The sequence below is a fragment of the Bufo bufo genome, chromosome 4 (assembly GCF_905171765.1).
Source record: "Bufo bufo chromosome 4, aBufBuf1.1, whole genome shotgun sequence".
Classification (NCBI taxonomy): Eukaryota; Metazoa; Chordata; class Amphibia; order Anura; family Bufonidae; genus Bufo; species Bufo bufo.
In genome coordinates this window covers 495,648,953-495,675,606 of record NC_053392.1, presented here as the reverse complement: position 1 = coordinate 495,675,606, position 26,654 = coordinate 495,648,953, and the positions used below count along the sequence as shown (strand labels likewise).

The 26,654-nt window shown below is 45.1% G+C and overlaps 1 long non-coding RNA gene across 1 annotated transcript; it reads left to right on the top strand.

Moving 5' to 3' along the window:
- The first annotated feature begins 21,048 nt into the window (after positions 1 to 21,048).
- On the top strand, positions 21,049 to 26,162 carry LOC120998775. The gene is made up of 3 exons (XR_005778480.1): positions 21,049 to 21,064; positions 23,708 to 23,711; positions 26,045 to 26,162. It is a non-coding gene; the product is annotated as an uncharacterized LOC120998775 (long non-coding RNA).
- The last annotated feature ends 492 nt before the right edge of the window (positions 26,163 to 26,654 follow it).

Here is a 26,654-nt window from a genome sequence, read left to right as displayed (position 1 = left end):
ATCCATATCTGGGAACGGTCATTACCAACGACTGGACAGATAAGCTGCTCATTACCTTATGCTTTTATACCAGACTGTTATTAGCATGAGATAAGTTATGTTGTACTGTCTCTTAAACGTCCGCTAGTGACATCACTGGTGGGGGATCGGTTACAATGTGTGTTAAACAGATACTATCAACTGACAGAATGCTTTTCTTATTGGAAGTGTATTGAACAGATACTTTCAGTTAATGAGAAGCATTTATGAATATATGATCACCGGTTTACTAGGTTTGGATTGAAGTCTTACCAAACAATATAACTCGGTTTGGTTAAGACTATTGACCTCTGGTTATTCCTGGTTTATCCTCCAGGTCTAGACACCTATACCTGGACATTGGTGTGCATTAAACATTGAGCACCTGAGATCTCTTTTTCCACACGGATAGAGGATTAAATACCAGGAATCACCACAGGCCTTTCAAAATAGAGGGTGTCTCGGTCTCTAACTTTACAACGGTTGACCGATTGGAGGTCACACAATTGTTCATCTTCATACCTCATTTGCTGTACAGTTCTCCACCACTAGGGAGACTGTAAAAGCTTTGTGGGTTTGATTTATCAGTGTGCCCCCTGTGACCCTATTTTGTTGGATAACTGAGCCCAGCCTAAGGGCTCTCTAGATATAATTTTGTCCCCTGACGAATCAGGTAACACTGAGGAAACGCGTCGGGACTATACCACCATCATTAAGTGTTAATTATTTTGGATAACATATCTTATTTTGTGTATGAACGTGTCTGGTACTGTAGGTGATTTCACACCAGTTGTGGATTCGCTTGCTCTTGATTCATCACATTTATCTTTGCCATCTTTTTTGCCCCCTCCCCTGGTGCTAGGGTAACCACCTCAAGGACCATTTCTGGCTATCGGGCAAAGCTGGGCAGTCCATCTTAAGGAAGGGTTGCAATAGGGATACTGTGTTAGATAGGAGGAGGATATAGAGAGACAGGGTGATCTAGGGATTGTGACCCAGCACTGTGTCTCTCTGCCTTGGTACCTGGCTACCCTTCATCCTATCTCCCTACTTTATTACTATCCCTTATTGGTCCCTCCATATCTCCGCCCATTCTTTCAGGAGATAAGTGTTACTAGTGGCAACTATTCATCTTTGTCAAGCATAGTAGGGCCCATTATTTTATCTACGTACATCATTAAATGTTATGTTTTAAATATTATAAAGCTACCCGTTCACTGTGATTTCCAACTGTCAGAACACCATTGGAATAGAAGTTTCAGGATTCAGAAAAGCACCTTTTTAATCAAGGATTAGAATCAGGCCTGAGTTGTTACCAGTGTAAGACTTTTATTATTACCAGCCTAGTCTGAGCAGTAGTTTTCTTATGTATTACAAGAGCCTGTACTTCATTGAGGATTTGCATTTCCCTTCCCCCATATGCATGGGAGATTGTGATTAATGCCGGATTGTATCAAGAGACTGTTTAATGCCAATGGATGTATTGTTATCAAGAGTCATCATCAGTAAAGTGGCATTTGGAGCTTCACCCTGCTTGCCTCAGACTCAATTCCTCTATTAACATTATAGTAAATGATTGTACCTCCATACAAAAGGTACTGGCATCACGATTACAAGGGACCTTGCCACTGGCACATTAATACAGACCACCAAGGGCACCCCAAACCACCATCTGGCTAGTGTCCCTTACACCAGAGTGTGCCCCAGAGAATCCTTGTGCCGTTCTCTCCTTCACTTATGCGAGCCTGCCCAGGGACGACATAACTGTGAGTAACCAGAACTGTATTTACCTCGACCCACCTATTGCTCACACCGTGACCTCACACATAATTCCGCTGCAAGGTCTGGCATACCGCATAATCAAAATTGGCGTCACGAACAGGATTTCATAATCCTCTGTGCCTTATAGAACAGGATAAATATCCTCTGTGCCTTTAAGAACTGAACTTGTGCATTGTTGTATTTTTGTGCACTGCAATATTTGAAATTGGCGCTGTGTGAGAACAGGACTTGCAAAACCTTGCTTTATTGTGGATTGCCTATTGTGAATGAGCCCCAACTGTTTAACCACCTCAGCCCCTATAGCTTAAACACCCTTAAAGACCAGGCCACTTTTTACACTTCTGACCTACCCTACTTTCACCGTTTATTGCTCGGTCATGCAACTTACCACCCAAATGAATTTTACCTCCTTTTCTTCTCACTAATAGAGCTTTCATTTGGTGGTATTTCATTGCTGCTGACATTTTTACTTTTTTTGTTATTAATCGAAATTTAACCATTTTTTTACAAAAAAATGAAATTTTTCACTTTCAGTTGTAAAATTTTGCAAAAAAAACGACATCCATATACTGTATAAATTTTTCTCTAAATTTATTTTTCTACATGTCTTTGATAAAAAAAAAATGTTTGGGTAAAAAAAAAAATGGTTTGGGTAAAAGTTATAGCGTTTACAAACTATGGTACAAAAATGTGAATTTCCGCTTTTTGAAGCAGCTCTGACTTTCTGAGCACCTGTCATGACGAGGCTGAAGTTGGTTTCTTATTCGTCCAGTTTCTTATTCACTGAAGTTGGTTTCTTATTCGGTAGTTTCTTATACATTACTATGACAAATAAACCTTTTTTTCTCTTATTCTTCTGCAGTAAATCGTTTTTTTTCTACATAAATGTTAAATATTATTTGTGAACAATCAGATTAATAAAAAAAATCTAGATTATTTGTGTTTTTACAAAAAAAAAAAACGATAGTGAAAAATGGATGAAAAAATATGCATTTTGAATAAGTAACTGAGGAATTTAAGGGGTTAAACACTGTTGGGCCACTGATCTAAGGGTGGAAATATAAAGAGTAAGGGCCCCTCCATAATACCCAACTGTATCCAGCCTGGCCCAAACAGTGGATTGGCAGGAAAACAGGTGCCAACCTTGCCAACTATATACATTTTTAGCATTTTGAATAAGTAACTGAGGAATTTAAGGGGTTAAACGCCGTTGGGCCACTAATCTAAGGGTGGAAATATAAAGAGTAAGGGCCCCTCCATAATACCCAACTGTATCCAGCCTGGCCCAAACTGTGGATTGGCAGGAAAACAGGTGCCAACCTTGCCAACTATATACATTTTCAGCATTTTGAATAAGTAACTGAGGAATATAAGGGGTTAAACGCTGTTGGGCCACTAATCTAAGGGTGTAAATATATAGAATAAGGGCCCCTCCATAATACCCAACTGTATCCAGCCTGGCCCAAACTGTGGATTGGCAAGAAAACAGGTGCCAACCTTGCCAACTATATACATTTTCAACATTTTGAATAAGTAACTGAGTAATTTAAGGGGTTAAACTCTGTTGGGCCACTAATCTAAGGTTGGAAATACAAAGAGTAAGGACTCCTCCATAATACCCAACTGTATCCAGCCTGGCCCAAACTTTGGATTGGCAAGAAAACAGGGGCCAACCTTGCCAACTATACACATTTTCAGCATTTTGAATAAGTAACTGAGGAATTTAAGGGGTTAAATGCCGTTGGGCCACTGATCAAAGGGTTAAAATATAAAGAGTAAGGACCCCTCCATAATACCCAACTGTATCCAGCCTGGCCCAAACAGTGGATTGGCAGGAAAACAGGCGCCAACCTTGCTAATATACATTTTCTACATTTTGAATAAGTAATGGAGGAATTTAAGGGGTTAAACGCCGTTGGGCCACTAATCTAAGGGTGGAAATATAAAGAGTAAGGACCCCTCTATAATACCCAACTGTATCCAGCCTGGCCCAAACTGTGGTTTGGCATTAAAATAGGTGCCAACCTTGCCAACTATATACATTTTCAGCATTTTGAATAAGTAACTGAGGAATATAAGGGGTTAAACGCTGTTGGGCCACTAATCTAAGGGTGGAAATATAAAGAGTAAGGACCCCTCCATAATACGCAACTGTACCCAGCCCAGCCCAAACTGTGGATTGGCATTAAAACAGTTGCCAACAACTTCCGGTTCCGGCGCTGGTATGTGAGGACACGGAGAAGCCCGCTCCTCACTGTGCAGCTTTACATCAGCCTGCTATTAAGCCCCCGCTTCTGTTTTAAGGAGAGGGACATTGATTTATCGCCGCTGCAGAAGTACATGGAGCGTTACCTGCTCCGAAGCGGGCATAAAATCGTCTCCTCAAGCCGAGAATCTCAGGCTGCTGAGAGCGCGTCTCCCAAGATGGCGCCGACTCCAACTCCTACCACAGCGGAGAGGCAGACTGACGGGAAAGGGCATATGGATGCGCTTTGCTCCACACAGGTGGATATGTTTGAATCGGAGGGGGGCAAGGTGGACTTAAAAGCGTTGGCAATGGAGGTGGCAAAGCAACTAGCCCCTGACCTTATAGCGTCATTATCCTCCACAGTGCAGGCTACGTTAAATAAGCTGCAAGAGGAAATCTTAGTGCATGACCACCGCTTTGAGGAGCTGGAGCAGAGGGTGGCGTGCATGGAGGAGGATGCTACGGATATCTCCACCAAATACAATGATCTGTTTAAACTTACTAATCATCTAGCAGACAAAGTTGATGACCTGGAAAACAGATCCAGGAGAAGCAATCTGAGGCTGGTGGGTGTTCCTGAAACAGTGCAGCAGCATGAGCTACGCCATCTTTTTGACTCCGAACTCCCCCAGGCCCTTGGTCTACCTGGGAAAAGGAGGGTAGAGAGAGCACATCGTATTGGCCCACAGAGGGATATTCAGACTACCTCAGCATCCCGCCAGCAGCAGAGACCACGTCAAGCCATCTGCAAATATTTAGATTACTCTGACAAAGAAGAAATACTGAGAGCGTACAGACGTCACAGAGAACCGCTCGTCCTGAGAGGCAGTAAGGTGCTCCTATTTGCAGACTACTCTGCTGAGGTTCAGCGTAAACGAAGGGCCTTTAGCAGTATTTGCTCTGGACTGTATCAGAAGAAAATTAAATTCCAGCTTATGTTTCCAGCTATTCTCAAGATTCAAGATGCAGACGGTTCGACTCATCAATTTGTCGACCCTACAGAAGCAGAGGATTTTATTCTACATCTGAGTGCTGCGGAGACAGAACCAAGGAGTCCTCGTTTGGATTCCAGGCCCCAGGGTAAATCACCCAGGCATCAGGACTGGAGTAGAGTGCCTGCTGGACTGTCTGCTAGAAGTCGAGCTTCTCCCAAGGAATACTGATCCCAGTGTCGGCATCTTCCTGCAAATGTCTGAGAGAGGACAGGTTTTTTTTGTTTGCTAACTTTTCTTTTTCCACAGGAGACTGCATCGAGCACGAAGCCCTTTAATGGGATATGGGCTGCCAGTGAGGAGGGTTGGTGGCTTATAGGGTATTACCAGAAAAAAGGAAAGTCTACAATTTAGAGTAATATGCTACGTTGGATTTACGAGTTTACTTGTTGTCCTGTTATTATGTTTGTTCTTTATGTTCAAGGGATCTACACTCACAGTCTCATAGGCTGTCATATACTGGGTTTAACTGTTCAGGGGGACACTCTGCTGGGAAGTGGCCTCTTGTTACTTGTGGGCCAACAAGTACATGGCCCAGGACCTGGGCTGTTAGATCTGAAATATGGATCGACCTGCAGCACGCTAGTATGAGAATAGCTTCCTGGAATGTCAAGGGGTTGCGTTCCCCGAATAAACGCATGAAAATACTGCGCCATCTGAAGCGCCTTAAGGTAGACATAGCGCTGCTGCAGGAGACCCATCTCCCTGAGGAAGATTTCCACAGGATGAAAAAGATGTGGGTGGGAACTGTAATAGGCTCAGCCGCCATGGGGAGGAAAGCAGGAGCTCTGATTCTGCTTGGAAGCCACCTCTCCTCGGAAATACATTCAGTTGAATCTGATGATATAGGTAGAATGGTGCATATACACATTTCGGGCCCGTTTGGAAATTATAGTATATACAATATATACGCTCCTAACCAGGATCAAAAAGCCTTTTTAGATACGGTACAGCATAAATTGCTTAGCGACTCACATCCATACAAAATAGTGGGTGGGGATTTTAATCTTGTAATGGACGTCCAAGAAGATAAGAAACCTGCAGGTCATAGAAAGCCGGTAGACTTGTTGGCGAGATTTGCTGACTCGGCTACTCTTAGGGATTGCTGGAGAATCCACCACCTCCAGGACAGGGAGTTCTCACATTACTCGAATGCGCATGATAGTTGGTCCAGAATAGACTACATGTTTCTATCCCCTGAGGCCCTTCACAATGTGTCGCATGTCTCAATTGGAGATATGGTGATCTCGGACCACTCTCCTGTGCTGGTAGATTTAGCTGACAGGTTCCCCAGGGGCGAGGACTACATTTGGAGATTCCCTAATTTTCTAGTGAAGGATGAGAATTTTCTGGCCTTATTACGGGGATGGTGGATAGAGTATAGCACTGATAACCAGGCTCATGTTCACTCCCCATTACTGTTTTGGGAAACCGGGAAAACTGTGTTGAGAGGCAGACTAATATCTCATGTTTCCTCATTGAAAAAAATGGCCAAACAACGATATCAGGCAGCGAGTGAAGTGGTGCGCAGGGCGTATGGGGACTTCCTCCGGGCTCAGACTCCGTCGAACAGAGAAAAATGGGTCTTGGCCCGAAGAGACTTCGACATATGGGCGGATAAATTGGAAAGCATTAGAAGAACAAAATTAGAGTCTGAACTGCACAAGTTTGGGCACAAATCAGGGAGACTGTTGGCCTCTCTAGCCAAGGGTAGGCAACCTAGGACCCACATACATTGTTTACGGAAGGTTGACGGGACCAGGGAGCACAGACCAAAGCAAATAACAGATCTTTTAGGAACTTATTTTGCACAGTTTTATCAGGACAGCAGAAATGTTGAGGGAGAGAATAGCCTCTTTTTAAGTAGCCGGTCTTTTCCAACCCTCACAGAGGATCAGCTCTCGATTCTTAACGCCCCTATAACTGCTGTAGAAATACAAGCCACCATCAAAACTCTTCCTTCTGGGAAAGCCCCGGGTCCAGACGGGTATACGGCAGACTTTTATAAAGCTCTGAACGAACAACTATCTCCTATATTGACTACGGCCTTCTTAGACATAGTTAATGGTCATGTTATTCCAGAGCACATGAATACTGCGTTAATCACGCTCATACACAAAAAAGGAAAGGACCCAGAAGACCCCTCCTCTTATAGGCCTATTTCCTTGATTAACCAGGACTTGAAAATTCTGTCAAAGCTCCTTGCTAATAGGTTGGCGGACATACTTCCTTCCTTGATATCACCGAGACAAACGGGTTTTGTCAAAGGAAGGTCGGCTGTAACCAACATAAGGAAGGCGTTCTTGGCACTGTCGGTGGCTAACTCCGTGAAGTATAGAGGAAAGAATCCAGCTATGGTTACCTTAGATACGGAGAAAGCTTTTGACAGTATTAGCTGGGACTGGCTTAATCGTGTATTGGATAAAATGGTCTTTTCGGGTCTTTTCCGTTCGGTCCTTACTAGGATATACTCGAATCCCCGTGCACGGGTAAGCACACCGGGCTTTTTATCACCACGTTTCTCTTTGCAAAGGGGAACGAGGCAGGGATGTTCCTTGTCCCCCCTCTTATTCGACTTGGCTATAGAACCGCTTGCACAATATCTAGACTCATCTGATGTATTTGAGGGCCTGGAGGTGGGTTCCCGTCAGCTCCGACTAGCATTGTTTGCGGATGATGTAGTTTTATTTATGGCGAACCCTGTTTCAGATTTGGCCAGGGTTACTCAAGTTCTGCAAACTTTTGGAGAGTGTTCGGGACTCAGGATTAATTACTCCAAAAGTGAGATTCTATTTTTACGCGCCCCAGCTACTAGCAGTTCACTAAGAACTGTGGAAAACATACCTATTGCTAGCTCTTACATCACGTATCTGGGCATTAAAATAGGAAGAACAATGGAGTCGGTGTATAGACTTAACTATGGACCCTTGATCTCTAAAATTGTAGCTGAATTACAAAGTTGGCGTACTCTCCCGCTCTCACTGATGGGGCGCAATCATTTACTTAAAATGATGTCGATGTCCAAATTATTGTACCCAATGCAAACAATACCCTTGCTTTTAAAGCACGCCGACGTGAGTAGGCTGAGGAGTACTGATTTTTTATGGAAGGGTAAACCACCAAGGATTGGTTACCACAAACTAACTGCGCCTGGGGAGTTATGCGGCATAGCCTCTCCTGATGTCAGACGTTATAATCTTGCATGCATGGCTAGACATATAGCGGATTGGGTGAACAAAACCAACTATTACTCCGATTTCCTATTGGAAAGCGAATTCTGTGCTCCCTGGTCCCTTGCAACATTATTACATGCAAGATTGACATGTATTCCAGCAGTAATTAAAAGCTCTATTCTTATAAAGGACACCATAGCGTCTTGGAGAATATTAAGACGGAAGTATTGGCTGTCTTACCGCATATCTAAACACCTTCCCTTGTGGGGAAACCCTGAATTTAGGCAGGGCCAGACTAATAGGCTGTTTGCTGAATGGAGGTCCAAAGGTATCACACACGTTAAGCATCTCTTGCACGACACTGAGCCAAGATGGTTGTCTGTTCACGAGATCGTTAATAAGTTCTCACTGTGCCCTTTTCAGACAATACAATTTACTCAAATAAAAGATGCTTTCCATTCTAATCTGCTACTTGTGCACAAGGAGATCAAACGAAACGTCTTAGACAAACTCCTTGACTTGGGAGGGGGAGGGGGTAGAAGTTCAGTATCTTCTATATATTTTGGATTCCGTAAGGAAGATGCACAAACTTATAATGTTAACAGCTTTGATAAATGGGAAGAGCAGTTGGGGGTAGATAATATTGCCCCAAAAATACAGAAAGGGTGGCTGAGGATCAGAAAGCATATAGTGAATGAAGTGTGGAGGAACACGCAGTTGAGGATCATACATAGGGCAATCTACGGATTTAATATCCCCCCTCATCCGCTTAAGCCAGACCGCTTAATTAATTGTCCTAAATGTAACCTGGGGTTTACAGATTTGTTACATGGCCTGTGGACTTGCCCTCAAAGTGCGCAATTGTGGACCTTGGTTGGAGAAATGATTCACAAAATCTGGGGGATGAGAGTTCGTATGACTCCCTTGCTCTGTATCTTTCACTGTGAGGAGGAGGAGCCTGGGGAGAGATGTCTTCCACATCTTTTTCATTCTATATGTATGGTATTGAAGCGCACCATTCTACAACACTGGTTGGAACCAGCGACTCCTACCATGACCATGATAGAGTCCCAATTGAAAAAGGTATTTCATTTAGAAAGGATTTTCATAATGAATGAAAAAGACAAACACGCACAAAACCTTTTTAAGAAATGGAAATCTTTTATTGTTTGTTACAAGGAGTAAACTGTTTTCTTGCCAATCCACAGTTTGGGCCAGGCTGGATACAGTTGGGTATTATAGAGGGGTCCTTACTCTTTATATTTCCACCCTTAGATTAGTGGCCCAATGGCGTTTAACCCCTTAAATTCCTCAGTTACTTATTCAAAATGCTGAAAATGTATATAGTTGGCAAGGTTGGCACCTGTTTTAATGCCAATCCACAGTTTGGGCCAGGCTGGATACAGTTGGGTATTATAGAGGGGTCCTTACTCTTTATATTTCCACGCTTAGATTAGTGGCCCAACAGCGTTTAACCCCTTAAAATCACCAGTTACTTATTCAAAATGCTGAAAATGTATATAGTTGGCAAGGTTGGCACCTGTTTTAATGCCAATCCACAGTTTGGGCCAGGCTGGATACAGTTGGGTATTATAGAGGGGTCCTTACTCTTTATATTTCCACGCTTAGATTAGTGGCCCAACAGCGTTTAACCCCTTAAAATCACCAGTTACTTATTCAAAATGCTGAAAATGTATATAGTTGGCAAGGTTGGCACCTGTTTTAATGCCAATCAACAGTTTGGGCCAGGCTGGATACAGTTGGGTATTATAGAGGGGTCCTTACTCTTTATATTTCCACCCTTAGATTAGTGGCCCAACGGCGTTTAACCCCTTAAATTCCTCAGTTACTTATTCAAAATACTGAAAATGTATATAGTTGGCAAGGTTGGCACCAGTTTTCCTGCCAATCCACAGTTTGGGCCAGGCTGGATACAGTTGGGTGTTATGGAGGGGCCCTTACTCTTTATATTTTAACCCTTTGATTAGTGGCCCAACGGCGTTTAACCCCTTATATTCCTCAGTTACTTATTCAAAATGCATATTTTTTCATCCATTTTTCACTATCGTTTTTTTCAGTAAAAACACCAATAATGTAGATTTTTTTTTTATTAATCTGATTGTTCACAAATAATATTTAACATTTATGTAGAAAAAAACAGATTTACTGCAGAGGAATAAGAGAAAAAAAGGTTTATTTGTCATAGTAATGTATAAGAAACTGCCGAATAAGAAACCAACTTCAGTGAATAAGAAACTGGACGAATAAGAAACCAACTTCAGCCTCGTCCTGTCATGTTTCCTGAGGTTCTATAATGCCCAGACAGTACAAACACCCGACAAATGACCCCTTTTCGGAAAGTAGACACCCTAAGGCAGGGGTGTCAATCTCAAATTCATCGGGGGCCACATCAGCAGTTTGGTCACCCTCAAAGGGCCGGAAAACTTACAGTTACTTGGCTTGGCCCTTGGGGATCTCGGACGCCACTTCCACACTTTGGCCGGGGGCTCGGTGGAGCTGATGAGGTGTTTTATCCTAATGAGAAAGATTTCATAATAAGTATTTGGAGATAATAGCAGCCCCCAGTAATAACAGCCCCCTGTAATAAAAGCCCCTCTGTGCCAGTAATAACAGCCCCCTTTGCCAGTAATAACAGCCCCCCCCTTTGCCAGTAATAACAGCCCCCCCTTTGCCAGTAATAACAGCCCCCCCTTTGCCAGTAATAGCAGCCCCCAGTAATAACAGCCCCCAGTAATAAGAGCCCCTCTGTGTCAGTAATAACAGCCCCCAGTAATAAGAGCCCCTCTGTGTCAGTAATAACAGCCCCTCTGTGCCAGTAATAACAGCCCCCAGTAATAACAGCCCCTCTGTGCCAGTAATAACAGCCCCCAGTAATAAGAGCCCCTCTGTGTCAGTAATAACAGCCCCTCTGTGCCAGTAATAACAGCCCCCGCCAGTAATAACAGCCCCCCCTTTGCCAGTAATAACAAACAGCCCCCCCTTTGCCAGTAATAACAGCCCCCGCCAGTAATAACAGCCCCCCCTTTGCCAGTAATAACAGCCCCCGCTTTGCCAGTAATAACAGCCCCCGCCAGTAATAACAGCCCCCGCCAGTAATAACAGCCCCCCCTTTGCCAGTAATAACAAACAGCCCCCCCTTTGTCAGTAATAACAGCCCCCGCCAGTAATAACAGCCCCCCCTTTGCCAGTAATAACAAACAGCCCCCCCTTTGCCAGTAATAACAGCCCCCGCCAGTAATAACAGCCCCCCCTTTGCCAGTAATAACAGCCCCCGCTTTGCCAGTAATAACAGCCCCCGCCAGTAATAACAGCCCCCCCTTTGCCAGTAATAACAAACAGCCCCCCCTTTGCCAGTAATAACAGCCCCCGCTTTGCCAGTAATAACAGCCCCCGCCAGTAATAACAGCCCCCGCCAGTAATAACAGCCCCCCCTTTGCCAGTAATAACAGCCCCCGCCAGTAATAACAGCCCCCCCTTTGCCAGTAATAACAGCCCCCGCCAGTAATAACAGCCCCCCCTTTGTCAGTAATAACAAACAGCCCCCCCTTTGCCAGTAATAACAGCCCCCGCTTTGCCAGTAATAACAGCCCCCGCCAGTAATAACAGCCCCCCCTTTGCCAGTAATAACAGCCCCCGCCAGTAATAACAGCCCCCCCATTGCCAGTAATAACAGCCCCCCCTTTGCCAGTAATAACAAACAGCCCCCCCTTTGCCAGTAATAACAGCCCCCGCCAGTAAAAGTATTGTACATAATAAAAAATAAAAAAACACATACTTACCTCCATGTCAGTGATGCGATGCAGGCCTCTTCTGGCCTGTATCCCACGCTGTATAACTCAGGCAGCGCGATGACGTCATCGCACCGCCTGCACCGGCAGCCTATCAGAGGAAGTAAAAGGGATACGCCTCTCCCTCCCCTACCGCAGCACAGGCAGGCATCTGTATCGCTGTCCTGAGGACGGCGATACAGATGATTGGAGATGAGCGCTTCCACAATGGAAGCGCTCATCTCCCTGTGTCCAGCAGCCGCCGCCAGCTCGCTCGCCTGCCGCATATCGGCGGCGGCTGCGCGGGCCACATGACGAGGTCTGGCGGGCCGGATTCGGCCCGCGGGCCTTGTGTTTGACACCTGTGCCCTAAGGTATTCGCTGATGGGCATAGTGAGTTCATAGAACTTTTAATTTTTTGTCACAAGTTAGTGGAAAATGATGATTTTTTTTTTTTTCCTTACAAAGTCTCATATTCCACTAACTTGTGACAAAAAATAAAAACTTCCATGAACTCACTATGCCCATCACGAAATACATTGGGGTGTCTTCTTTCCAAAATGGGGTCACTTGTGGGGTAGTTATACTGCCCTGGCATTCTAGGGGCCCAAATGTGTGGTAAGAAGTTTGAAATCAAAATGTGTAAAAAATGACCGGTGAAATCCGAAAGGTGCTCTTTGGAATATGGGCCCCTTTGCCCACCTAGGCTGCAAAAAAAGTGTCACACATGTGGTATCTCCGTACTCAGGAGAAGTTGGGCAATGTGTTTTGGGGTGTCATTTTACATATACCCATGCTGGGTGAGATAAATATCTTGGTCAAACGCCAACTTTGTATAAAAAAATGGGAAAAGTTGTCTTTTGCCAAGATATTTCTCTCACCCAGCATGGGTATATGTAAAATGACACCCCATGGAATGTGGGCCCCTATGCCCACCTAGGCTGCAAAAAAGTGTCACACATGTGGTATCTCCGTACTCAGGAGAAGTTGGGCAATGTGTTTTGGGGTGTCATTTTACATATACCCATGCTGGGTGAGATAAATATCTTGGTCAAACGCCAACTTTGTATAAAAAAATGGGAAAAGTTGTCTTTTGCCAAGATATTTCTCTCACCCAGCATGGGTATATGTAAAATGACACCCCATGGAATGTGGGCCCCTATGCCCACCTAGGCTGCAAAAAAGTGTCACACATGTGGTATCTCCGTACTCAGGAGAAGTTGGGCAATGTGTTTTGGGGTGTCATTTTACATATACCCATGCTGGGTGAGATAAATATCTTGGTCAAACGCCAACTTTGTATAAAAAAATGGGAAAAGTTGTCTTTTGCCAAGATATTTCTCTCATCCAGCATGGGTATATGTAAAATGACACCCCAAAACACATTGCCCAACTTCTCCTGAGAACGGCGATACCACATGTGTGACACTTTTTTGCAGCCTAGATGCGCAAAGGGGCCCACATTCATTTTATGAGGGCATTTTTAGACATTTGGATCCCAGACTTCTTCTCACGCTTTAGGGCCCCTAGAATGCCAGGGCAGTATAAATACCCCACATGTGACCCCATTTTGGAAAGAAGACACCCCAAGGTATTCAATGAGGGGCATGGCGAGTTCATAGAATCTTTTTTTATTTGGCACAAGTTAGCGGAAATTGAATATTTTTTTTTTTTCTCACAAAGTCTCCCTTTCCGCTAACTTGGGACAAAAATTTCAATCTTTCATGGACTCAATATGCCCCTCACGGAATACCTTGGGGTGTCTTCTTTCCGAAATGGGGTCACATGTGGGGTATTTATACTGCCCTGGCATTCTAGGGGCCCTAAAGCCTGAGAAGAAGTCTGGAATATAAATGTCTAAAAAATTTTACGCATTTGGATTCCGTGAGGGGTATGGTGAGTTCATGTGAGATTTTATTTTTTGACACAAGTTAGTGGAATATGAGACTTTGTAAGAAAAAAAAAAAAAATTTCCGCTAACTTGGGCCAAAAAAATGTCTGAATGGAGCCTTACAGGGGGGTGATCAATGACAGGGGAGTGATCAATGACAGGGGGTGATCAATGACAGGGGGGTGATCAGGGAGTCTATATGGGGTGATCACCCCCCTGTCATTGATCACCCCCCTATAAGGCTCCATTCAGATGTCCGTATGTGTTTTGCGGATCCGATCCATGCATCAGTGGATCCGTAAAAATCATACGGACATCTGAATGCAGCCTGACAGGGGGGTGATCAATGACAGGGGGGTGATCAATGACAGGGGGGTGATCAGGGAGTCTATATGGGGTGATCACCCCCCTGTAAGGCTCCATTCAGATGTCCGTATGTGGTTTGCGGATCCGATCCATGTATCAGTGGATCCGTAAAAATCATACGGACATCTGAATGCAGCCTTACAGGGGGGTAATCAATGACAGGGGGGTAATCAGGGAGTCTATATGGGGTGATCACCTCCGTCATTGATCACTCCCCTGTAAGGCTCCATTCAGATGTCCGTACGTGTTTTGCGGATCCGATCCATGTATCAGTGGATCCATAAAAATCATACGGACATCTGAATGCAGCCTTACAGGGGGGTGATCAATGACAGGGGGGTGATCAATGACAGGGGGGTGATCAGGGAGTCTATATGGGGTGATCACCTCCGTCATTGATCACTCCCCTGTAAGGCTCCATTCAGATGTCCGTACGTGTTTTGCGGATCCGATCCATGTATCAGTGGATCCGTAAAAATCATACGGACATCTGAATGCAGCCTTACAGGGGGGTGATCAATGACAGGGGGGTGATCAGGGAGTCTATATGGGGTGATCACCACCATCATTGATCACGCCCCTGTAAGGCTCCATTCAGACGTCCGTATGCGTTTTGCGGATCCAATCCATCTATCAGTGGATCCGTAAAAATCATGCGGACGTCTGAATGGAGCTTTACAGGGGGGTGATCAATGACAGGGGGGTAATCAATGACAGGGGGGTGATCAGGGAGTCTATATGGGGTGATCAGGGGTGATCAAGGGTGATCAAGGGTGAATAAGGGGTTAATAAGTGACAGGGGGGGGGGTGTAGTGTAGTGGTGCTTGGTGCAACATATTACTGAGCTACCTGTGTCCTCTGGTGGTCGATCCAAACAAAGGGGACCACCAGAGCACCAGGTAGCAGGTATATTAGACGCTGTTATCAAAACAGCGTCTAATATACCTGTTAGGGGTTAAAAAAATCACATCTCCAGCCTGCCAGCGAACGATCGCCGCTGGCAGGCTGGAGATCCACTCGCTTACCTTCCGTTCCTGTGAGCGCGCGCGCCTGTGTGCGCGCGTTCACAGGAAATCTTGGCTCACGCGAGATGACGCATATATGCGTGACTCTGCGCAGGGCTGCCACCTCCGGAACGCGAATCTGCGTTAGGCAGTCCGGAGGTGGTTATTGCTTCTATTGGGCCAAAGAACTGTTAAAACTACTCAAAGACTGCATGTATTGCGCTATTCATCTATTACAAAACCGCATCGCTAAAACTGCAAAATTGTGGATTTTTGAAAAGTCAGTAACGCTGCTTGCTGTATTTGAATGGACTGTTTTTGCATTTAAAATGGCAGCTGAAGGACTTGTAATTGTTTGCTGCGCCATCACTGCGCAGCTTGGCGGTAAAAACTAAAGACACTGCACCTAAAAGCGGCGCCACTGCATTTTGAAAGAAAACAGTATAAATATTTCTGCTGCGCCACAGACCAAGCCTCATTAGCATGGATTACAATATGAGTACCGCCTCCCCTATACTGGATTACCTAGGGGGCGTGCCACTAGAAAGAGGAAGTCTGACTGAGCAATGGAGAGGTTTGATGAATGTCCTGCTGTCTGCAAGCATGCCAGAGACTGCGCTCCGAAGAGCGATGGGCACCGGAACAATTACCGAAACTCCAGCATCTGCCGATGCACAGCCCGGAGCCACAGCATTTGAAATGGGTGAGCCACCAGCTTACTCTCCGGGACCGGAGAGGCCTCCCTGCCCCTGCCTAAGTATGGACAGAGATTTCCCTAGGCCGAATCCCTTATGGCCTACTTTAACGCAAGAAATACGTGCCGCTGCAGTACGCAAAACGACACAAGCTAAAATCTACTTTGAAGAAGTTGCCAAAGCCATACATGAAGACCCAAGAGAATGTCAGCCCCGCCTGGAACGGAGGTCGGGCACTGCCATCACCTTTGACAAAGATCGTGGGTTCGGCTTTATAAAAGATCTCACCACTGGCTGTGATCTATTCGTAAACCGCAGATCGGTGAAGCAGAGCTACTTGCCGGGATAAATGCACAATCTCCGAGAAGGTGAACCCGTTGAATTTACCCCTGTTGAGGACCTGAGAGATCCGTATGCCACAGCAGTGACGCGCCCGCAGCCTAAGTCTGAAAACTGGGAGGACACTGATGAACTATCCGAGACTACCCCAGAGGTTCCCAGTAAGCCGATCCATAATACTAACCAAGAGAAAGCCACCTTTATTGGACACAATATTTTCTGGCAACCTACAGTCTTGGAGCGCCCTATCAGCCCATATCCATCACCGGAGCTGCCGTGTAAAGTTCAAACACAGGAAGACCTTGTGAATCAAGAACGGTTCGGTGCTTACTTAGATCAAATGCGTCAAGACAAGATGAAACCTACTGCTACAGAGCCTGATATCAAAACCCAGAATCTACAAGAAAGAATTGCCAGACTAGAGATACATCTAGAAGATCTACGCCACATTGCTGCACTCTAAGCGGACCAGACTAACATGGTGAGTGTGAACAAATGCAATCACATGAGAAAAATCGCACTCCTATGGATTCTGCTACATCAGAGCCAATTGACACTGTACCATTAAACACAAAAGCTGTTCCTGATGAGCCTATGATTTTAGCATCTGCAAGAAAACTATCCTATGCTACCAGCAGGGTCCGTCTACAAAAAGCATCTGCCCCACAACCTAAAGAGTCAATGCAATGGGTAGGTCCTTTTCCAATTTATGTAAAAAATTGGGCTGGCACTCATATATGGAATAAGAACATGGTTTATTAAAGTAGGGATAATAACCTGTCACATATGTATCTTCATTAAAATACAATAAGATAAAAAATAAAAAATAAAAAATGAAAAATAAAAATAAAAAATAAAAAATAATAACAAAACCGATAGATTAAAATATATGTATCACTTCAATAGTACAGAAGCCAGCAGCACCAAATGTCCATGGGCCTAAATAGATCCTTGATGAAATGATATAGACAATCGTGCTGTCGGTCTCTGCGGCTGCAAATGGTAATTTCCTTGTACATACAATCAAATAGATTCCATAGGTAACCTATATATTAGGAATATCCCGCATCACCAGAATAAAATGTACCGCATCAACAGAAGACTATAATTCTCTATAGGGTAACTTTCAGTAGAAATATATCTATATCCACTCCGGCTGTTATACTGTTGCAAGCAGATGCCTGTAAGCAAATTTCAAATACGTAGATGTTTGCTCTGTCGCAACCTTCAGAACAGGATAGTATGTCTGTATTTGCAATATATATGCTGATGGTCTTTTATTTGAAATTGTCGGCCAGGTAAGTCCGTGGTAAAAGAATGTCAGCTGGATCGCAATTAATTACTTGCGCACAGAATATGTTGCCATATAGATGCTGGTTAATGGCTCCATTCATTCATTATGTGGCCGCAACTTAAATTGCCCAAGTCCGTTTTGCTTTTTATAGAAGAGATCTCCAATGCAATTTCCCACAAGTGTGGGCTTACCTCCCTCTGCGCTCGGTGGGACTGTAATAGTAGTCTTTTCCTCCGCTTGGAATGCCGGCGTCCCGGCTGCGGTGTCAGCGTCCCTCGTGTCTCTCGCCGCTACTCCTCACGTGGTGCTCTTGTGTGAGGTAGGCGGCCACTTGTTTCCGAGCGCTGACGGAGTAATACACCTGATCCTCTTCCGGTGTATGTCAATGGGATCCTTTCCTTGGTACAAAGTGCACTTATATTCCAAATAGGTTTCGGGGTGTCTAGTCCAATATTGTTGCCAAGATTCTCACCAAACGCGTTTCGGGGAGACGCTGTCCCCATCCATCTGGCTTAAATGAACAACAGAATTATTGCTGCTTTTTGTGACCTGAATCGCAATAAAAGGCGAAGTAGGTTGGATGGGATCCGGCCGTGTCCCCCCTCGTATCACATGTGCCCATAACTTGGGCGCATGTGGTGTGATGGTGGACATGGCCGGAAAACCCATAGGGGCAATCTGCTAATATAAGGCGGTCACCTGATCTGTCCCCCCTTTGACCCGATGGGGTCTCATCCAAATGATGAGCGCATTGGATCTGATGGTGGACTTATCTGAAATTGTAATATCCCAAAGGATGCATCTCCAGCTGATATAGAACAGGCTCCCTGGCCCAGTTATTCGCCGGTGTTTGGAGTAGTACGGTCTATGTCTGGCTGTCCTGCCAATTTAAATCTGCAATGCGATTGTGCATATATACAAAGAATAGGCAAGTTATCATTTGCCTTGAAACAGGGCCGAGTGTCATGAGCGCAGAGGTTGCTATGCAACTGGCAACGCTCTGACTCTGGCCCTGACCTCACTTCCGGTTCAGCCCGCATCACGTGATATTGACTTCCGGTCCGGTGGAACGCACGCAAGCGGCGTGCGTTCCACATGGAATAACAAGCGTCCTGAGAGATTTGGACAGGTGAGATCAATAATCATGAGGGGCGTACACATACTGGGAGTAGGGGTATATTAGGAGGCGGCTAACAACCATTCAATGCTCACCCAAATCACTGTTATTTGTGGTGAGACATGGACTGACATGGGACACTTCCCCTGTAACAGTGAGGACAAGAGTTATCCATCATCTTGTCCGAGGATACGAGGCTAAAATCACCTTTATCTCCAGTAAGTAAACTGAGGCTGCTGACAAGCCACTATATATGCGGCGCTCAGATATTTGTGACCTATATTTAGTGTTTGTTTATAATTTCTATTTGTAGTTGCCCCGGAATATACATGTGAAGTCCCCTGATGATGTCTGGAAAAGACAGAAACATGGCATGTAGGGCATTGTAGTTAGGGCTTGATAGAACTTGAGACCCATACTGAGGGAAAGGTTCGGTGTGGGGTCGCCCCTGTCGGGGCGGGTGCTCCATTGTGGTAGGCAGGCTATAAGAAGAGCCCCTTGACCCCTAGACAGGCAGGAAAGCCACAATAGGGTGTTTCAGGGATTAATACCGTGCCAATCACCACACCAGCACCCGGTCACACCGGTCAAAGGCAATACCACCGCCAGGACCATCTTCCATACTTGTGGACCCCGCCCAGACGAGGTGAGATCCACCCTTTTTCATTTCATTTCAATATTGATATTATTAATATATGAATTGATACAGTGGAGGAGATTATTGTTGTTAGTGTTGTTAATGTCGTCTCTCACCCATTGTGATATATGATATACTATTTTAAATGACCTAGTAAAGGTTACGTTTTATTGAATCCCAATTTACAATATTTTTCTGCTATAAATAGCTTAGCTCAGACCTAAGTTAGGCTGTGCAGTCATGTGCAGTTGTGTGCTGTGCAGTTCAGTTCAGTTCAGTTCAGTTCCTGGTTGAGGTAAATCCAGACCAGTGCAGATGAGCTCAGGTAAATCCAAGTGAGAGTTCAGTTGAATTCAGTTCTCTCATGAGCCTACAAGAAAGCAACAGCCATGTAGCTGAATATCTGGAGGGAGGCCTCTTCCTAGCCTCTCTACTCTGTCCCTGTCGGTTCCATAACCCAGGGTTAAGGCCTGCAAGTATTCTTCCTAGAGGTGAGCAATCCACTCCTATAGATCACTCTTCCAGGGTGACCAATGTCTAAACTGTATGCAGCCGAGTATTTAAGGAATTACCACATTTATAGAAGACAAAGGATTAGCAAGATAGTCATAACCTGAGGACTTATTAAGCACCTTTGTACTAGGTGTAGGAGATAGCTTGAAGCAGCTACATCTCCAGTTTAAATCCTGAGGACAGTCAGGCCAACTGTCAGAACAACATTGGAATAGAAGTTTCAGGATTCAGAAAAGCACCTTTTTAATCAAGGATTAGAATCAGGCCTGAGTTGTTACCAGTGTAAGACTTTTATTATTACCAGCCTAGTCTGAGCAGTAGTTTTCTTATGTATTACAAGAGCCTGTACTTCATTGAGGATTTGCATTTCCCTTTCCCCATATGCATGGGAGATTGTGATTAATGCCGGATTGTATCAAGAGACTGTTTAATGCCAATGGATATATTGTTATCAAGAGTCATCATCAGTAAAGTGCCATTTGGAGTTTCACCCTGCTTGCCTCAGACTCAATTCCTCCATTAACACTACAGTAAATGGTTGTACCTCCATACAAAAGGTACTGACGTCACGATTACAAGGGACCTTGACACTGGCACATTAATACAGACCACCAAGGGCACCCCAAACCACCATCTGGCCTGTGTCCCTTACACCAGAGTGTGCCCCAGAGAATCCTTGTGCCGTTCTCCTTTTCACTTATGCGAGCCTGCCCAGGGACGACATAACCGTGAGTAACCAGAACTGTATTTACCTCGGGCCACCTATTGCTCACACCGTGACCTCACACATAATTCCCCTGCAAGGTCTGGCATACCGCATTTCCTCTGCCTTTGACACTGTTGGCCACTCTCTCCTCCTACAAATCCTCTCTTCCCTTGGCATCAAAGACCTAGCCCTCTCCTGGATCTCATCGTACCTCACCAACAGAACCTTCAGCATTTCCCATTTATATACTACCTCCTCGTCACGCCACCTCTCTGTTGGTGTCCCTCAAGGCTCTGTCCTACTTTTCTCCCATTTATACATTCAGGCTGGGACAGGTCCCATGGATTCCAATACCACCTCTATTCTAACAACACTCAAATCTACCTCTCTGGCCCAGATGCCACTTCCCTGCTATCCAGAATCCCAGCATGTCTGTCGGCAATATCTTCATTCTTCTCCTCCGGCTTCCTAAAACCCAACATGGAGAAAACTGAATTTATTGTCTTTCCCCCGTGTCACTCAGCCCCCCCTACCTGACCTATCCATTACAGGTAATAGCACAACTCTTTCTCCAGTCTCACAGGCTCACTAGCTGGAGATAACATTTGATTCTGCCCTGTCACCTCTTTTTCACCAATATATCTAAGAGCTCTACCACAGAAGATTACAGATACATTCCAAGCATACCTGTGTGCACTTTTATTCTGCTGGAAAACAGCTCCTAAGTGCCCGGCTCTTCTGCTCCAAGTGCCCAAAGCAAATCAGACTGAAGAGAGGAGAGCTGCGTACTGCACTCATATCTTAGGATCGGTACCAGCTAGAAATTTGGGCCTGACCTTGTTTGAAAGCTGGCATTCAAACTATACAAGAACCACAGCATTACATACACTATATCATTTCACTTTCAGCTGGGCACTTGGGAGCTGTTTTTCAGCAGAATAAAAGTGCTTTTCCTGGACATGGAATAAAGACACAAAGTGCACACAGGTATGTTTGGAAAGCATTTGCAATCTTCTATGGGGCAGTGTTAGTTATATTGGTGAAAATGAGGTGACAGACTCCCTTTAAAGGGGTTTTCCCATCTCAGACAATGGGGGCATATGGCTAGTATATGGGCCATTGTCTGATAGGTGCGGGTCCCGAGAACGGAGCGGGGAGAGCTGTGGCTGGAGGACCAATCGCTGCTCCCATAGAAGTAAATGGGAGCACACCGCGCATGCATGGCCCCTGCTCCCATTCATCTCTTTGGGGTAGACGGAAATAGCCGAGCCAGCGCTCCCCATAGAAATGAATGGAAGGCAGCTGTACATGTGCAGTGCGCCCTCCGTTCATTTCCCCACTTCGTTCTCATTGTAGGTGCGGGTCCCAGCGGTGGGTCCTAGCGATATGCCCCCATTGTCTGAGATGGGAGAACCCCTTTAAGCCACACATCCAAACCCTCACCTCCACCTGCCTAATTCAACTTTATAACATCTTTCGTATTCGTGCCTACCTCACCCAGAGTCAACTTAAATACTAGTGCATGCTCTCGTCATCTCATCCCTGGGCTACTGCAACATCCTCCTGTGTGGCCTCCCATCCAGCACTCTCGCTCCCAGCCAATCTATTCTAAACTCTTCTGCCCGGTTAATCCATTTCTCCCCTCGTTTCATCTCTGCCTCCCCCTCTGCCAATCCGTTTACTGGCTCCCCATTGCCCAGCGAATTAAGTTTAAAATACTTACAATACTTACAAGGCCGTCTTTAACCTCTCCCCTCCTTATATCTCTGACCTGATTTCCCTATACATCCCCACAAGTAATTGCAGATCCTTACAGGACCTCCTTCTCTGTTCTCCTCTCATCTGTTCCTTACAAAATCGACTACAAGATTTATCATGTGCCTCTCTGGTACTCTGGAACTTACTACCCTAACACATCAGACCAGGGGCATTGCTAGGCCAAAACATTCGGGGCCTGGGCCCCGGGTGTTTTGTCCCAGGCCCCGAATGTACTGCCTGCCAGCTACATACAACTGGATCTGAAGGACCTGTGATGATATGACAGGTCATGTGATCAGTGCAGAAGGCAGGGGTTGAGAAGGACCTGCGATGATGTCACCATCATGTGACCAGTGCGGGAGAGGAAGGCAGTGAGGAGGAAAAGTCCTGGAGAAGAAACTGTGGTGATGTCCACTACATGAGGAGAGGTAAGTGAAGGGAGAGGCAGAGCAATGTCGGGAGTTGTGGTTATTTAACTGGGACTGTATGTTAGGGCTGAAGGGAGGGATGTTATGATGGGACTAAATGTTCAGGAGTGATGTTATTTACATAAGGCTGCATGTTGGAGGTGGCTGTGGGAGGAGGTGATGTTATTTACATGGGACTGTATGTTGAAGGCGGCTGTGGGAGGGGGCGATGTTATTTACAAAGGACTGTATGTTGAAGGCGGCTGTGGGAGGGAGTGATGTCATTTACAAAGGACTGTATGTTGATGGCGGCTGTGGGAGGAAGTGATGTTATTTACATGGGACTGTATATTGATGGTGGCTGGGGAGGGAGTGATGTTGCCTACATGGGACTGTATGTTGATGGCAGCTATGAGAGGAAGTGATGTTTCCATGGGACTGTATGTTGATGGTGGCTGTGGGAGGGAGTGATGTTATTTACATGGGACTGTTTATTGATGGTGGCTGGGGGAGGGAGTGATGTTATTTACATGGGACTGTATGTTGATGGCGGCTGTGGGAGGGAGTGAAGTTATTTACATGGGACTGTATGTTGGAGGAGGCTGGCGAGGGGGTGATGTTATTTACATGGGACTGAATATTGATTGCAGTTATGGGAGGGAGTGATATTTACATGGGACTGTATGTTGGAGGAGGCTGGGGAGAGGGCGATGTGATTTACATGGGACTGTATGTTGATGGCAACTGTGGGAGGGAGTAATGTTATTTACATGGGACTGTATGTTGGAGGAGGCTGGGGGGGTGATGTTATTTACATGAGGGTGTATGTTGGAGGAGGCTAGAGAGGGGGTGGTGTTATTTACATGGGACTGTATGTTGATGGTGGCTGTGGGAGGGAGCGATGTTATTGACATGGGACTGTATGTTGAGGGGGCAATGTTATTTACATGGGACTCCGTGTTGAAGGCAGCTGTCGGAGAAATGTTATTTACATGGGATTGTATGTTGATGGTGGCTGGGGAGGGAGTGATGTTATTTACATAGAACTGTATATTGATGGTGACTGTGGGAGAAAGTGATGTTATTTGCATAGGACTAAATGTTGAGGGGGGGATATTATTTACATGGGACTGTATGTTGAAGGTGGCTGAGGGGGTGATGTTATTTACATGGGACTGTATATTGGAGGGGACTGTAGACAGAGGGATGTTATTTACATGGGACTGTATATTGGAGGGGGCTGGAGAGATGGTGAAGTGTTATTTACATGGGACTGTATGGTGGAGAGGATGAGTAATTATAATTTGTGAGGACACTAAGAGGAGGAATATAACTACAGGGGATTATAACAGGAGGGGCAATATAAATACTGGGGGCACTGTGGGGGCATTTGAAATCCAGGGGACATTAGGCGTTTTTATTACTACTGGGGGCTCTATAGTAGGGTCTTATAGATCCGCCTTATTTCTACTAGGAGCACTAGGGGGGGGCCTTATTACTACTGAGGGGTCTGTAGAGAGCTTTATTACCACTGGGGAAACAATAGGGGGCCTTATTTCTACTGGGGGCTCTGTGAGGGTATTAGTAATACTGGAGGGCTCTTCTACTAATGGAGGCACTCTTGGGGAGCATTATCACTGCCTGGGGCACATTAGGAGCAGTATTACTAATGTGGGCACTCTAGAAGGGAATTACTATTGGTGGGACTATGAGGAGCACTATTACTATGGGGGGCACAAATTTTTCTTCAGGATAGTATTTGTGGTATTGGGGAGCACAGCGAGCAGCAGGATAACACTGTGGGGACTCCAGGTTGGGGGATGATGATAGAAATGTGAGGAACCTAAGATGTCTGTGTGTCACACTCTGCAGAGACGAGGCGCAGCTGAAAGAAGTTGTCTGGACAGAGTGGAGAAGATGATGACAGAGAAGACGTCACCTGGGAGGCCCTGGATGTGAGAGGCATGTGCTGCTGTATAGCGAGTACAGTAAAATGCAGTGTGTGCGGGGAGGGTCGACTTAGGCAACTTTTACACTAGCGGTAGCCTTCTCCAGCAGGCTGTTCCGGCGGGGGAACAGCCTGCCAGATCAGTGCTACCGCTAGTGGGGGCGGGCCCGAGGTCCGGCTGCAGCACTGCAAACATGCCGAGAGGTGGGCTGAAAAAAACTACAGCATGCTGCAGTCTTATTCCAGCCGCCTCTCGGCATGTTTGCTGTGCTGTGGCCGGACCTCGAATAGGGCCGGAGCGGACTTCCGGTGGCACTGTGCACTAGCAGTAGTACAGATCCGACAGGCTGTTTCCCCGCTGGGCTACCACTAGTGTGAAAGTAGCCTTAGAGAACTGGGCCATATTCATTGGGGACTCTAGCAAAGCCTCTGCATCAGACTCTCCCCCAACACCCAGACCTTCAATAGAAACCTGAAAACCCACCTTTTCAAGAAAGCCTACCATTTGCAATGAGCATGTTGCCACCACACAGCCACATGAGCAGCCTATACCCTCACCTACTGTGTTCTCCCCTTCCCTTATAGATTGTAAGCTTTTGTGGGCAGGGTCCTCTACCCCTCTGTACCAGTCTGTTAATGGTTTCTTGTTTATTGTATTTTTATATTTGTGTAACCCCGTCTGGATGTACAGCGCCATGGAATTAATGGCGCTTTAAAATAAATAATAATAATAATAACATTGTTAAGTATGGTTCCTTTTCGGGATTAAATATTAATTGGGGGAAGTCACATTTGTTGATGTTAGGTGATGTACAACCACAGGGAGATTTAAGGGTGCATGTGCTAGAGAAACACGAGAATTTTAAATACTTAGGTATACAAATCTCTGGAAATATAGCAGAATATGAAAAATTAAATGTACTCCCCTTACTAAAAGAACTTAGGACCAAAGTACACATTTGGCGGAGATTACCAATGTCAATACAGGGCCGAGTAAATCTAATAAAAATGATTTTTCTCCCCAAAATACTTTACGTCCTCCAAAACGCCCCATTGAGGTTACCGCAGAGTATTTTTAAGTTATTGGATAGTTTAATGGGGGATTTTCTCTGGAAAGGTGCTATCCCCAGGATAAAGAAAGAAGTGCTTCAGCTCCCAGTAAGAGAGGGCGGATTAGCTGTTCCGAATTGTTTTTTTTATTATTTAATATCACAATATGGTCATATAAAAGGTACTTTAAATGGTTTAGTGGGTAGACAGGTTATAAATAGATTGGGGTGGAAAGAGGAATGGAATCACTTAGAGGTGTTGGAATCGGGTACATTGGGGAAAAGGAGCACAGGAAATAGAATATTAAATTTACTGGAGTACGTATGGGTGGAGATTAAAAAAATATTAGAGATTAAAGGGTTTTTGTACTATACACCCATCTGGAAAAACATAAATCTTAAGGAATTGCAAACGATTAAGATCTATATAGACTGGGAGAAAAAAGGGATGAAATACCTTAGCCAGATATTTGAACAGGGCAAACTGAAAGATTTTAATACAATGGTTAGAGAGTTTGGGATCCCCCAAAAAGATATGTATAAATATTTTCAGCTTAGGAATGCGTTGCGGACAGTTGTGCAGGATGATAAATATAGAATAGAAATATCAGATATAATACACAAATTTACTAATGAGGGCGAAAGAGGAGGAATAACCGCAAAAAGATATAGGATATTGATGGAGGGCAAAAAGAAACGGATTATAATACTCGCCAGAAAAAAATGGGAGAATGAACTTCAATCTTTTACGGAAGATAAATGGAAAGATGCCCTCAGAAGTTATTCTGGGGTCTCCAATAGGGGCTCACATAAGATTTCACAGTTTTTTGTAGTTCATAGGCTGCATCGATCCCCACGGATATTGAAAATAATGGGTGTGAGAGCCTCGGATAAATGTACGAAATGCGGGAGAGAGAACGCCGATTTAA